The 13,725-nt window shown below is 38.6% G+C and overlaps 1 long non-coding RNA gene across 1 annotated transcript in view; it reads left to right on the top strand.

The window, feature by feature from the left end:
- Positions 1–13,725, top strand: part of LOC141584252 (uncharacterized) — a 58,899-nt gene that overhangs the window by 37,909 nt on the left and 7,265 nt on the right. Inside the window, exon 3 of the long non-coding RNA XR_012517168.1 lies at positions 8,341–8,395. This is a non-coding gene — a long non-coding RNA (uncharacterized LOC141584252). The remainder of the gene's footprint in view (positions 1–8,340; positions 8,396–13,725) is intronic.

Here is a 13,725-nt window from a genome sequence, read left to right as displayed (position 1 = left end):
TTTATGTGAAAGTAAAAGCAACTAATTTTGAATGTGCAAAGTAACCTCACAGTTTCCCAAACTTTTCTTCCCTGAAGCTTTTTGCTTAGAGAACAAAACGCTTCTCACTTCACTAGACCAGCTGTCTCTTAAAACACAGATAAGACCTGCTAATGCTGGGTTCCTGAGTGCCTGCTGGGATGGCAGGCCTCATTTCAAAGTCAGTTTCTCTCTTGCAGCAGAGCCCTTTTGCTCCCCATTTTCATACACACAAGCATCCTATTAGGAGGGGAGCTCACACATTAAACTGACAACAGGAGACTTCCCATTGCCGGATATGCTTTGTCTTCATGTTCCAAGGAAGGTCAAAAGATTAAAGCTGCAATTTTCAAGGAAGAGAAATCATCCTTGAACTTACTTATTAGACATTCTGTACTTCTGTATTTTATAAGAAATATTATCTGCCAGACTAATTCTTTGTCTAGGCTAGCCTAGTCTTGCTCTGAAATAGCTGAGGGAGAGGCCTCAATGGCTTACTCTGTAACCCATAGTGTTTCCAGCTATTCTAAGGACACAGGGAAAGAGATTTCTGCCCTAAAACATACACCCTACTTTTTGAGTGGTACTGTTGTTGCCATCATTATAGACACATACTGCCCCTTGGGTTCATCTCAGGTGAATTAAGATGAGATCAAATATTTGAAGTTCATCTCTTAGACCTTACCAAGTAAGAAGTAAAGAACAGGTGCTTTTAGGAATGGATCCCTGAGAGATACTGAATAAGGTCTTGGAAAATAGCTAAATGGAATAAACTCAAAGAAAGGCAGGCCTAAACTGTGTTGCTAAACCAAAGGAGTTTGATGGACAATAAAGTTCTGTGAAGACAGGAGACCACAGCTATGAGTTCATCCACTGTAGGGAAGGGAGCAAAGTCACCTGGAGTTAAGAGAGAAGAGTCGAGGCCAAAATATAGAGAAGAAAGTAAGTGGTTTCTAAGCAGAGATTAAATTTAGCATCTGAGAGTTAAGAGAAGAACCAAAGATGTCCCAGATTCCAAAAACACAGTCCAGTGAGTATCTTCCAAAACTAGCATATTCCAAAGAAAACATTTCTGGACTGCTAAGAACAGATCTGGGCTAGCCAAGAGGAGTCAGTGTACACCATGGCACAGATGGACGTACTCCTATAAGAGAATATGAATACTAAGCCTCGATCAGCCTCTCTTATTTCTCGCTTCTGGAAATGCTGTGTAGGATAACTTGAAATGGACTAGTCAGGAGGCATGTCTCCCTATGTTTAACTACGATGAAGACAAGAACCTCAAGGAGCATTCAGAAAGATTCCTACAACCCACTCTCAAAATTCCATTTCATCAACAATGCATAGCTACTCTTTCCCCTCATCAATATTCTGAAGTCTTCCACTTTAGTGTAATTAATTCTGAGATGAGGACTTTCAAATCCTAGTCTCCAGTCTACCCTGCTTTCTCAGCATATCTTCTCTGGGACAGTGTCCATCTTCAGTCCCGGGATTCTTTCATGTGGGCTCCTCTCAGGCTTAACTTCCTGTCTTGCATAGACCCACCTTTTCTTCTGCCTTCTCATCAGTAATCTCATGTGCCCCACCCCACTTAACCTAGCAAATCTCCTATTTTTGGTCAGTGAACCACTGATTTTTCCTTGTGTCTGGCATCCTGGGTGCTGAAAAAATCAAATTAGATGATTCAGTTGGCTATACTACAGAATAATGGTCTCTGGTCTTAGTTTATCTCTCAGAAACACACTTTTTCTTTAATTCATTCAACAAACTGTCATTGCTCACTATTTTCCCAATATGTGCAGAGAAGTATTTCAAAGTATTGATATATATGTCAAAAGTACCAAATATTGATGCAAGTTTGAATAATGAAGAGCTCTTATGAGATGCTTGAAATGATTAAGATGCATTAATTATCTTTTTACCTTTCCTTTTACCATAAGGATGATGACATCTTAGAATTTCTAAGGATACCACCAAAACTAAATGTGAACAAGAACAGAAGCTAGTTGTCAGCATCCATGGAGACACAGATCCCAAAACCTTCCAAACATGGAACTACAGGGAGGAAGCACTGAGAATCAGTGCTTTTTTCTCTCCTTCCCTTCTAAGGCTTTGGGTCTCCAGCATTCTTTGAATTGCACGGAGTTTCTGGCTGTTATCCAGCCTGCCCTCTCTAGGTGACACTCTGAGCTAGAAATCTGTCCTCCATCTTACTGCAGTTTGCCTCAGAAAGCACTCTTGGGAGATTTATTGTATGCCAGACTCCATGTTGAGAACACAGACATGACTATGATTTCAACAAAGTCACTGAATTTCCTCTTGAACTGACACTTTACAATTATTTTTATCATCTTAACTTAGAAAATTTATTGTAGTCTTATATGTAATTTGTGTTAAGGGCAAGCCTTGGAAATAGACAGGCACATTTTTTCCTTAAGAAAAAGTGGGAAAGTTGGCAGAGTTTGATGGCTCATGCCTGTAGTCTTAACACTTTGAGAGACCGAGGCAGGAGGATCACTTGAGCCCAGAAGGTTGAGGCTACAGTGAGCTGTGTTCATGCTGATGCACTCCAGCCAGGGTGACATAGCATAACCCTGTCTTAAATAAATAAATATAAAATAATAAATACAATTTTTAAAGATCAAAAGAATAAATAACCATCTAAATAAGCCCTAAGGAAGGTAGACGTGGGGAAAGCAGAAGACATAACACACTGGCAACCTGCATTTCCCATGAACGACTCTGTTTTCCCCTGCTGTGGCTGCACAGTAAGGGTGATGGGAATGGGGGTGGAGTTGTGACCTTTAATGAGGTAAAGGTCTGGGATAGCTGCTATTAATATGAAGATACAATATGAGCACCTTTTTACAACCCTAACTTACTTTCTTTTTCTTTGTTTTTTGTTTTTTGTTTTTTGTTTTTCAAAACAGAGTCTCACTCTATCACCCAGCCTGGAGTACAGTGACACGGTCTTGGCTCACTGCAGCCTCCACCTCCCAGGTTCAAGTGATTCTCCTGCCTCAGCCTCCGGAGTAGCTGGGATTACAGGTGCATGCCACCACGCTCGGCTAATTTTTGTATTTTTAGTAGAGACAGGGTTTCACCATGTTGGCCAGGCTGGTTTTGAACTCTTGATTGCAAATGATACCCCTACCTGAGCCTCCCAAAGTGTTACATATGAGCCACCGCACCTGGCCCACCTAGTTTTTCTTAAGACTTGATGCTAGTTTACTCAAGGGTCCATGCTTACTATGTTGGCCTCCTCTTTATATTAAAAAATGTTCACTTGAACCATTTTAAATTAAAGTCTGTGCCATTGGATAATAGTTATTGAATAATAACTATTTTTCATTAGTTTCTATAATGTCTAGACAGGAGATTAGAAAAGTGTATGAGACTCTGCCTTAATCTTCAGAACACAGGCATGGGAGGCCATTCAGGGTCATGGTTAAGGGCACAGGTTCTCACATCAGATGCTGATGGTGTGAACCTGCACTCTGCCAGTTTTCAGTTAATTTGTCATTAGACAAATTAACCTCATCATTCCTGGTTATTTCGATGAAAAATGGAGATAATTGATAGATTTATATCATTTGTTTGAAGATTAAATGGCATTACACATGTAAATATTGTTCAGTTTAATGCCTAAAACAAGAGAAAGTACTAAATAAGTTGTAGCCATTATTTTTAGCCCTGGCTTTCAAGACATAACCAGTTTAGGTTGTGAGGATGTCGGTCATGGTGAGTAGTAAAAGTTTCTCATGGATTTACAAACATACAAAATTTATAAGAGATAGGACTGTGGTTTTATTTTAACACTAAGTCAAACTTGTTTACATTCCAGAAAAAGACATCAAAGTCCCAAATCAGAGATCAGTTGAATAATTTTGTCTCTTTTGGCCCAACATCATGATTTATCACTGTCCCTTTTCTTTGCTCTTCCGTCTTCACTTTCCTCCTGGTAATCTCATTTAATATCAAGAGGCCAGCCATCGTCTTGAGAGACTGACTCTCAAATATCTTTCCTGAACTCCAGACCCATACTTCCAACATCGTGAAAAATATTTCTGCCTGAACATTCTTCCAATGTAGGAAACTGTATTTTGCCTTCATCTTAGTGTCTAATCTTCACTTACAAGAAGTATAAATATATTTGTATTTAAATGGATATGGTCAAATAAGTATGCAAACATATACATGTAAATGAAAGAGTGAATGAATAAAAATTGTGAACAGTTTTTCAATTTAGACTAAGATTAGCATATAAAAAGCCTTCACACTATTTCCCATTCATGAAGTCAAACTTAGCTGAAAAATAACATGCTGACTTCATTCTTTCATTTGGAATAGATGTCTAAAAGTGGGGTTTGGTGAAGAACCTGCCCTGCCACCCAAGGTCAGCAAAAAGGCTTAGGCAGCAAAATAGTGAGATGGAAGGAGGACAGATTGTCAACTTCAGTCACAGGCAGATCACAAAGACACCTACATAATCATTGCTCTAAGTCCAAGCAGTTTCCAAGGGTAGAAAGAAACTAGACGATCTATACAGAGTAAACTTGGATGTGCTCTGCAAGCATCAACCTTCTTTATGAAAAGCACATGAGTTGTGGGTACAAGTGGTTGGGGATAATGATGGACTCCACCTACTGTGGACCAGGAACTAAGCGTATAAATATATCCCCATCCTCTACTCATGATCTAGACTCCAGTGAAAAAAGATCAGGAAGTGAAAAGTTGGAGAAAGTATGTAAGAAACAGAGCCCCACTCACTAGTTTTATTTATTTAATTAAAAAACTCCTGAATGTCCTCCAAGTTTCAGGGACTGTTAGATGCTCTGTCAAATATCCTAATTAAACCATGCGGTAGGAGTGGTATTTGTTATCCATACAAGTCTACTGTACTCTGGGGGTAAGTTGCTGCAACATTTCCAAGTCCTTCTGACTCCTTTTGAATAAGCGTGTGCACACGCATGCACACGCACACACACACACGTGCCTGGAACTACGGTGTGGTGGGGTGAAAGGAGCATGACCTTCTGTTCAGACGACCAATGTCTTGGAGTAGAACGGACATATCCTTCCCTGATCTTTGTCAACAGGAGACCTTTGGTGTCAGCCTCATGAGGCCTCTACAGGCTGGCCTCCACTGAAGAATTCAATATTAAGCCAGAGACAGATGGAGACTGGAAGCAGATTTTGAATCCTTGTCCTGGTCAAGTTTAATATTTCCAAGGACTTGTATCCCCTCAAAAGATATGTTGAAGTCCTAATTCCTGTACCTCGGAACGTGACCTTCTTTGGAGATAAGGTTTTCACAGACGTAAACAAGTTAAAGTCATTAGTTTGAACACTAACTTTATAAGACAGGTGTTCTTATAAAAAGGGGAAGTTGGGGGCACAGACACGCATTCAGGGAGAAAGCCATGTGAGGATGAAGGCAGAAATCCGGGTGATGCTTGTTCATAACAAAGAACACCAAAGATTGCCAGCAAAGCACCCGAAGTGAGGGAAGAGTCATAAGACAGGGTCTCTACACAGCCCTGAGAAGGAACCAACTCTCCTGACACCTTCACCTCAGACTTCCAGCCTCCAGAACTATGAGAAAACAAATTTCTGTTGTTTAAGACTACCATTAAGTTTGTGGTATTTACCTTATTCTGGCAAACCTAGTAAGCTGATACACAAGGCTAATGCTTCCAACTGTTCTGGAAACCAAATTGTATCCAGGTTCATATGCTACTTCATAGAAGATGTGAATGCCTATCAAAATCTTTTCAAATTTATGTTAAGAGCATTGAAAATGAAGACAAAAGAGTACATATTGTTTCTTCAGAATAATTCTCCCAAAATAATGACACTGTGCTCCTTGAAAAGCTCCTCTCTTTGGAAAAGGCACCCTATATCCTGATCATGTGTTTCCAGCTGAGACAAAGAACTGCTCTTTCATTTCAACAGCAGATAACCATGTTTCGATGATCAAGCCAAAAGAGCAGTAATTAACATAAATTGTCTTATGAGTTGCTTGTACACTACCTCGTTTTATCTCATGAGCAGGGCTATGAGTTAAATTAATTAAAAGCCAGAACAGACAAAAGATGGGCAAATTTGGGTGCATTAATACTTACTATGAAATTATGATTATGACAACTTATAAAGTGAAAACTATTTAAACAAGGCTTCCTTGTTTCCTTGCTCTAGGCTTATAATCATCACCATTCAATTCTGGAACATGAAACCAGCACTCAGGGAGGCATTATGACTTACATGTGAAAAGAATGAATTCTAACCTGCGTTTGCAGGGCTAGTGCAAAATGAAAATGCAGGGCTCACTGGTAAAAAGCAGGAAAAGAGTCATCGAAGGCACTAAAATGACATAAAGTTTTCTTCCTTCTTCATCATTGGGTTTTAAATTCTATTTAATGTTGTTTAATGTGGTTCTAAGTAAATAAAATCAAAATGTTTAATCAACTGGCCACAGTGGCTCACGTCTGTAATCCTAGCACTTTGGGAGGCCAAGGCTGGTGGATTGCCTTAGCTCAGAAATTAGAAACCAGCCTGGTCAACACGGTGAAACCCCATCTCTACTAAAAATGCAAAAAAATTAGCCAAACATGGTGGCGTGGACCCATAGTCGCAGCTACTCGGGAGGCTGAGGCAGGATAATTGCTTGAACACAGGAAGTGGAGGTTACGGTGAGCTGAGATCGTGCCACTGTACTCCAGCCTAGGTGACAGAGTGAGACTTCATTTCATATATATATATATATATATATATATATATATATATATATATATTATAGTGAATTTTGTGTGATGCGTTTTAAATGCCAGTGTAAGAGCATTTGATGTGTATGCAGAATCACTGAAATCAAACAACTCATGTTTCACAGTTTTTACATGCATATTTATTTTGTCCTTATCAGGACAGTGGAAACACTGCACAGAACAAACTTGACTGTGTTTATTTCAACTGTTGATGCACACACATTCTACGGGCTCTGCCTACCTGATGTTACTGATGGCTAAAGAAAGATTCAAAGGAAAAAGAACGATGAGTTGCCCTGTGTTTCCCTTTCCTTCCATGTCATCATGTTCATCATAAGTGGCTGACTACTGCAAGGGAGTAACACACACAGTAAAGGACACGATAGGGTTCCTGGGTGGTTTGAGTTTCTTAGAACACTCATCTCTTTGTGTTTTAAGCAAGTTCTCCTTGGAATGGAAAGAGGGCTGTCAGGAGCCCCCACCACCATCACTCATAATCACTCAGAATGAACCTAACAGGCTTACCTTGCAATCACTTGGAGTCTCCTTGAACTCCAAACATTGTGGTAGATACCAGAATTCTGTGCTCAGAACCGCGACATGCTCTGGGCACATAAAGTGTCAAGGAACAGCATAAGCTTCACCACCGCATTGCGCTTCTGTTACAAATCACAAGTTCCAAGATAATCATTTCTAACAGTGACAGCAGAGCATGAAACCAAGCATGGGGCCCTGTGTAATTGCGTAGTTTGCACAACGGCAAACACAGCCCTGGGTTCTTGCCTGGATTCTTCCAGTAACTAACTACATCCTGAGCAATCCAGTGATCTCTGTGGGAGTCATTTTCCATGTCTGCAAAATAAGAAGGAACAAACTCTCAGACCCCTCAAAAACTCTATGGATCTGCACTTTTCATGGCATTTCTTTCTCATCTTTCCTTATCCATTTTTATAGCAACCTCACCTACTCCTACTCCTAAGAATATAAATTCTATAAAGGTGGGGACTTGTTTGCCACTTTACCCACAATGAGTAGAATTAGGCTTGGAATACAGTAGATCCTCCTTTAAATTTATAATTAATGAAGAAATAATCAACAACACCCTCACCACTGTACTACTTAATCTTCCCCACTGTCTTTATTCATATAAAAAGACCTGAAACCAAGCTCTTTAAAAGCATAAGGCATTGAAACCAAGAACCAACTCTAGTCTAATGGTGTAGTTTTGAGGACCTATGCAGCTAATACAAATATATTTTGTATTAATTGCCAAAATTTTAAATTTGGGAAATTCACATTAGATACAGCATTCCGGTTATTTTGTAAACCCTGAAGACATGGTGCTACTCATTGAACTAGAGCTGAGCACACTCTCAAGTTTGTAATAGCTTTATGAGGCCTGCTTCTCTCATGAATGTCACTGGGGGTCCCCTCTAAATATTTTAGTTAATGATCCCTGTTTTAGATCATCTGGAGAGAAATAAAAGAGATGTATTTTGATGATTTCAAGTCACCCACAGTGATATGACTTATTAGCATTTTTTGTCTACCCTCTCAGGGCCAGCATTCTAACAAGCAAAGCATCGCCGTGCCTGGGCCTGCCCATGGTACAGGTAAGGATGTGTCTCTCACATCAAATCCTTTTCTGTAGACCCTTAACACTGTCTATTTGTGGCCCTAAGTTATCTAGTATAATAGAAAGCCTCTGATACATAAATAATTCATGACAAGATCCTAATAAATCAATGAGCTAATCCTTCTCCAAAGCAATTTCATTTTAAAGAAGCTCTAGCCAGAGAATTGCAATGCTCTACCCATACATTTAATTTCAGTTGCTATGATACTTGAGTTCAGGACATAGTTTTGAGGAGAAAAGTGAGTTGAAGCACAACTCAAATCATATCAACAAGTTAATATCTATTCCTCTGATGTTTAAATTTTACCCTGTATAGACAACAGCTCTAAAGTAAAGTCTGTGACTTTCAAAAAGCAGATAATATTGTATTTTGAAGTATCTGTGATTATGTTTAAGTTCATACTAATCAGATATCTACAATTCATTAACACTTGGGGTAATATTTATGACCAAGTACTATTATATTGGAATATGTATATTACAATACATATACATGAATTAAAATTTTGCATATGTGTGTTTATATGTCTGTGTGTATACACACATGCATGCACACACACACACACATATATATATAACTATAATGGTAGTTATATTTGTATACACACACATATATATATATAGAGAGAAAAGAGATCATATTTATGACAACGTATTAATTTGTTATAACATATGTTAAATAAAGACATACTAGAATCAGAAAGTTATTGTAAATTTAAAAATGGTTTCATTTTATAGTGAAAGTCTATATATTCTTATAGCTCAAGACCCTGCACTATTTCCTAATAAGATATTTAAAACCAAACCAAATGCTTTCCAGCAAGAAAATCAAGTTGTTTCATTTGTTTTAGTACAAGGAACATGTTTTAGCAAGGCCCTTGTCTTAAGGATTTTACCATTGTCCTTGAAACTCACTTTAAAATTCAGTCTTTTAAAAACTGCCCAAGTATAAAAGGAAATTTTCTTTCCCTATAAAATTTAATTTACATGTAAAATTAATTTGAAACCTAACATAAAGTCAGACTTTCACAAGCATTATTCTAAAACTCATGCCAAGAAACAGGCACTTGTACAATTTCATGCCTGGCACTTAATTCCTTTTTAAGTAAAGCAATTGAAAAATTCATTAATTTTTTTCTTTACCATTAGCTTGAAAGTTCTCATGTAATGAAATCATCAATCGAAGCTATTTTATGTATTCTATGGTTGCCTCTGAGGTTAACTCTCTATTACCGGTTTTAACTGTGCTATAATCCAGACAAAATTTTTATTTGCTGGCTTGTTTGAATAGTTACAGTACTCTATACCCTGGGGGTTATAATTCTTCTAACTGGCCTCCAAAATCTTGTGATCTTTTGCTGCCAGGACCCATAAGGGTGCACATTCAGAGACACCATTCGGGCTCTGCTTATGCTTGGAGTAGAGTTTGGGGAAGGGTGGGGATGCTTTTGCCTTTCATGCTTTCTCCTAACCAATTTGCTCTGATGAGAGCATGCAACTATTTAAGTGGCCAGGGCCCTGAAAAGCCCCTGTTGCATATCAGACACATACATCCTGGGTTTTAAACTATAAACAACAAATAAGCTGGGCATTTTTCTTTTTTTTCCTCTCTCTAATTTACTGATTTTTCCACTTGTATTTCTTACTCTTTCCTTGTTTTGACTTTTTAGTGTCTTTGTGTGTTTTCTTAACTTTTGAATTGTGTGTTTATTGCTTTTATTTTCTTTCTTTTAGCTGTTTCCTAAAAATTTTAACATGGTTTCTATAAGCATGTTTTTCTAGAAGTTCTGTAATTTTGATTTGTGTATTTCCTTTTATTCAAGATTTATTTATTTATTTATTTATTTATTTTTGAGGTGGAGTCTCACTCTGTTGCCAGGCTGGAGGGCAGTGGTGTCATCTGGGCTCACTTCAACCTCTGCCTCCCGGGTTCAAGTGATTCTCCTGCCTCAGCCTCCTGAGTAGCTGGGACTACAGGCACACGCCACTATACCTGGCTAATTTTTTTGTAATTTTAGTAGAGATGGGGTTTCACCATGTTGGCCAGGATAGTCTCTTTCTCTTGACTTCATGATCTGCCTGCCTCGACCTGCCAAAACACTGAGATTACAGGCGTGAGCCACTGCAGCAGGCCAAGATTTATTTTTTAAAGGATTCTTGTCTCCAATCAAGTAAATTTTACTTTTTGTCATTGGTTTCTAGTCACACTCCATATTTATATTGACATATGTTACTTGCATAATTTATTAATTTATTATTCTTTAATGATTGGGCAAGAGATCCTTCCTGTATTGTGAATTTATTTTTAAATATGTCTCAAACTACTCTTCCTTATTTTCTTGCTGATTCTTTTGGCTCTACCAGACAGGGAGAGAGAGGGGCACAGTAGTATACAGAACACAAATGTAGACCCCAATAAGACCTGAGTGTGAATCTCGGCTGGGCTTTCTGGCTGTGTGACTGGAGAAAAGTTTTTTTTTTTTTCTTTTTTTTTTTTCCATTGAGATGCTCACTTTTTTTTTCTTTTCTTTATAAATTATGCTTCAAGTTCTGGGGTACATGTGCAGATCATGCAGGTTTGTTACGTAGGTATACATGTGTCACGGTGGTTTGCTGCATCCATCACCCTGTCATCTACATTAGGTATTTCTCCTAATGCTATCCCTCCTCAATCTCCCCACTCCCTGCTCTCCATCCCCTAATCCCCCTGCACCCCAATAGGCCCCGGTGTGTGATGTACCCCTCCCTGTGTCCACATGTTTTCATTGTTCAACACCCATTTATGAGTGAGAACATGCGGTGTTTGGTTTTCTGTTCTTGTGTCAGTTTGCTGACAATGATGGTTTCCAGATTCATCCATGTCCCTGCAAAGGACATAAACTCAACCTTTTTTATGGCTGCATACTATTCCATGATGTGTATGTGTGACTGGGGAAAAGTGATCTTCTCAACTAGACAAGCTAAGATTAAAGAAAATAATGTATGAAAAGCATTTAAAGGGGTACCACAAAAATGGTAAAATGGTAGTTATTCGTCATCATCATCATCATGATTATTACTCTTATCTACTTCACTACCAATAAATTACTTATATAAAAATTGTTTTATGAAATTCCTGAAAAAATTGGAAACTATTGCCTAGCTAATGTGAATAGGGGATACAAACACACATATATAGAGAAATATATGCATGCTATATGTGATTTTATTTAATCTTCTTACTAATCCTATGTAGTACATAAAGTGGGAAGTATTCCACCCATTACATAAAGAGACCATGATTAGACTATCTATCTATGGAGCCACCTTCCATGACTAAGGAACTACTAATTCCAGGGCTTTGATCCAGGCCTTCTAACTAAAACTATATTTCATATAATCACACATTCCTGCTTGATTTAATTTCTGTTGCTCAAATGATTTCTAAGTGTGCATTGGGCAACTGTGAAGTATTTGTATAAGCAGGCCGCAATCAGTAGCAGTCATGGTACACTTTCACATTTCATTTCCAAAGACAAGAATATAGATTAAGAAATAGCCCAGTCTAGTTGGATCTACAGTCATGCTCTGAATGTGTAAGGAAGACATGGAATAAGAGAACGTGACCAGTGAAGAACAAGTTTAAGCCACATTTTGTTTCATTGCATTTTTGATACCAGCAATCTGAAATTCTGAAAAAAATCTCATTTGTAACAATGAGACCTCTTAGGTGCTTTCCTCACGAAGTCCAGAGAACTGTGGAATTATTTAAAAGCTGGAAGACCTTTGAGATGGAGGTCAAGAAAAGCTGAAGATGTTCCAAAGAATGCTGTCTGGGCAAGCCATTTCAAAATGTTAAATGGGTTATTGTCTTTCAAAAGAACCCTACTGGGAGCTATATAATTATATTTTATACACGGATGTCTCATTTTATTGATATCTCCCAGGAGTTCTGAAGTGCTTCGTAACTGACTGATTCCCCCAAACCCCACTCTCGGGAATGACAGAAAAGCTGGTGATTCTGACTTTGCATCTAAACTGCTTGCACGGCATCTTCGATGTACCTACAGCATACTTGGACACAAGTGCTAATGTGGCAACTCAATGTATGGCAACACAGTGCCCCTTAGGCTCTTCTTCAGTCCAGGTGATAGATTACAGAGATGGCAGTTTGACTTGGATTATAAAGAACACTATTGTGAGGCCGAGGCAGTGGATTGCCCGAGCTCAGGAGTTGGAGACCCAGGCTGGCCAACATAGCAAAACCCTGTCTCTCCTAAAAACACACACAAAAAATGAGCTGGGCATGGTGGCACGTGCCTGTAGTCCCAACTACTTGGGAGGCTGAGGCATGAGAATTGCTTCAACCGGAGAGGCAGAGGTTGCAATAAGCTGAAATCATACCACTGTACTCCAGCCTGGGCAACAAAACAACACTGTCTCAAAATAAACAAACAAACAAACAAATAAATAAATATAAATAAGTAACACTGTCCCCATAGCATTGGGAAATGTTAGTTAACTTGCCAAGTATCCACTTTACATTTGATTTCTGGGTACTTTTTAGAAAATGATCCTCTCATAAAAAGGCCTCTATTTGTTTGGTGAGAAAAAAACAAATTAAAACCTAAGAGGAAGAGTGTGCACAAGGCTGGGAGATGTTTACATGGGCCTAAGCTCACCCTTCACAATGATTTATTTAACAAGCATGTATTGGGCACCTACTGAATGCTCAAAGATAATAGGAAAGTACTTTCCATACAAAGAAAACTCTTTCAAAGTAGGAGTGAGATTGACAAGTAGTTCCAGATTTTCAGACACCTGACCTCCTTTCAGAGCCTTCTCCTTGAATGATCAGTTTTGTTCCATTTCTAGGGAACTCCCCTTTGATATCCAAGCATTCAGCTAAAGAGGTGCCTAGGAACACTATGCAGCAGCCAGGACATCTGTGTCTTAGGATAGGTGAGGTTCTTGGAGTACCTCTAGCTCTTCTGGTCCCTTGACCACTAAATACACTTCTTGTTTTCTTTAAAAGTGTAATGGTTTTTGCCCCTAAGAGCTGTAAAAATGCTGACAGGATTTATTTCATTTTTCATCAATCTCCTGGGATGGTTGGACTGAGAGAAAAATACAGACCAGTAAATTTTCATTATATGTATCCACAGTTGATCTGAGCATGAAATAGTACTCATTGATATGGTTGAAATATCTGTAAAAATCCACAGACGTGCCTTGCAAAACCACTTATCAGGGCCCTTTGATGACGTACATGCAGGAAAAGATGCTAAAAGCCTAAAAGTTCTCATAATCCAACTGAGAACCTAGAAA

This window comes from Saimiri boliviensis, chromosome 4, assembly GCF_048565385.1.
Source record: "Saimiri boliviensis isolate mSaiBol1 chromosome 4, mSaiBol1.pri, whole genome shotgun sequence".
NCBI lineage: Eukaryota > Metazoa > Chordata > Mammalia > Primates > Cebidae > Saimiri > Saimiri boliviensis.
This window is presented reverse-complemented; position numbering and strand designations above follow the sequence as displayed.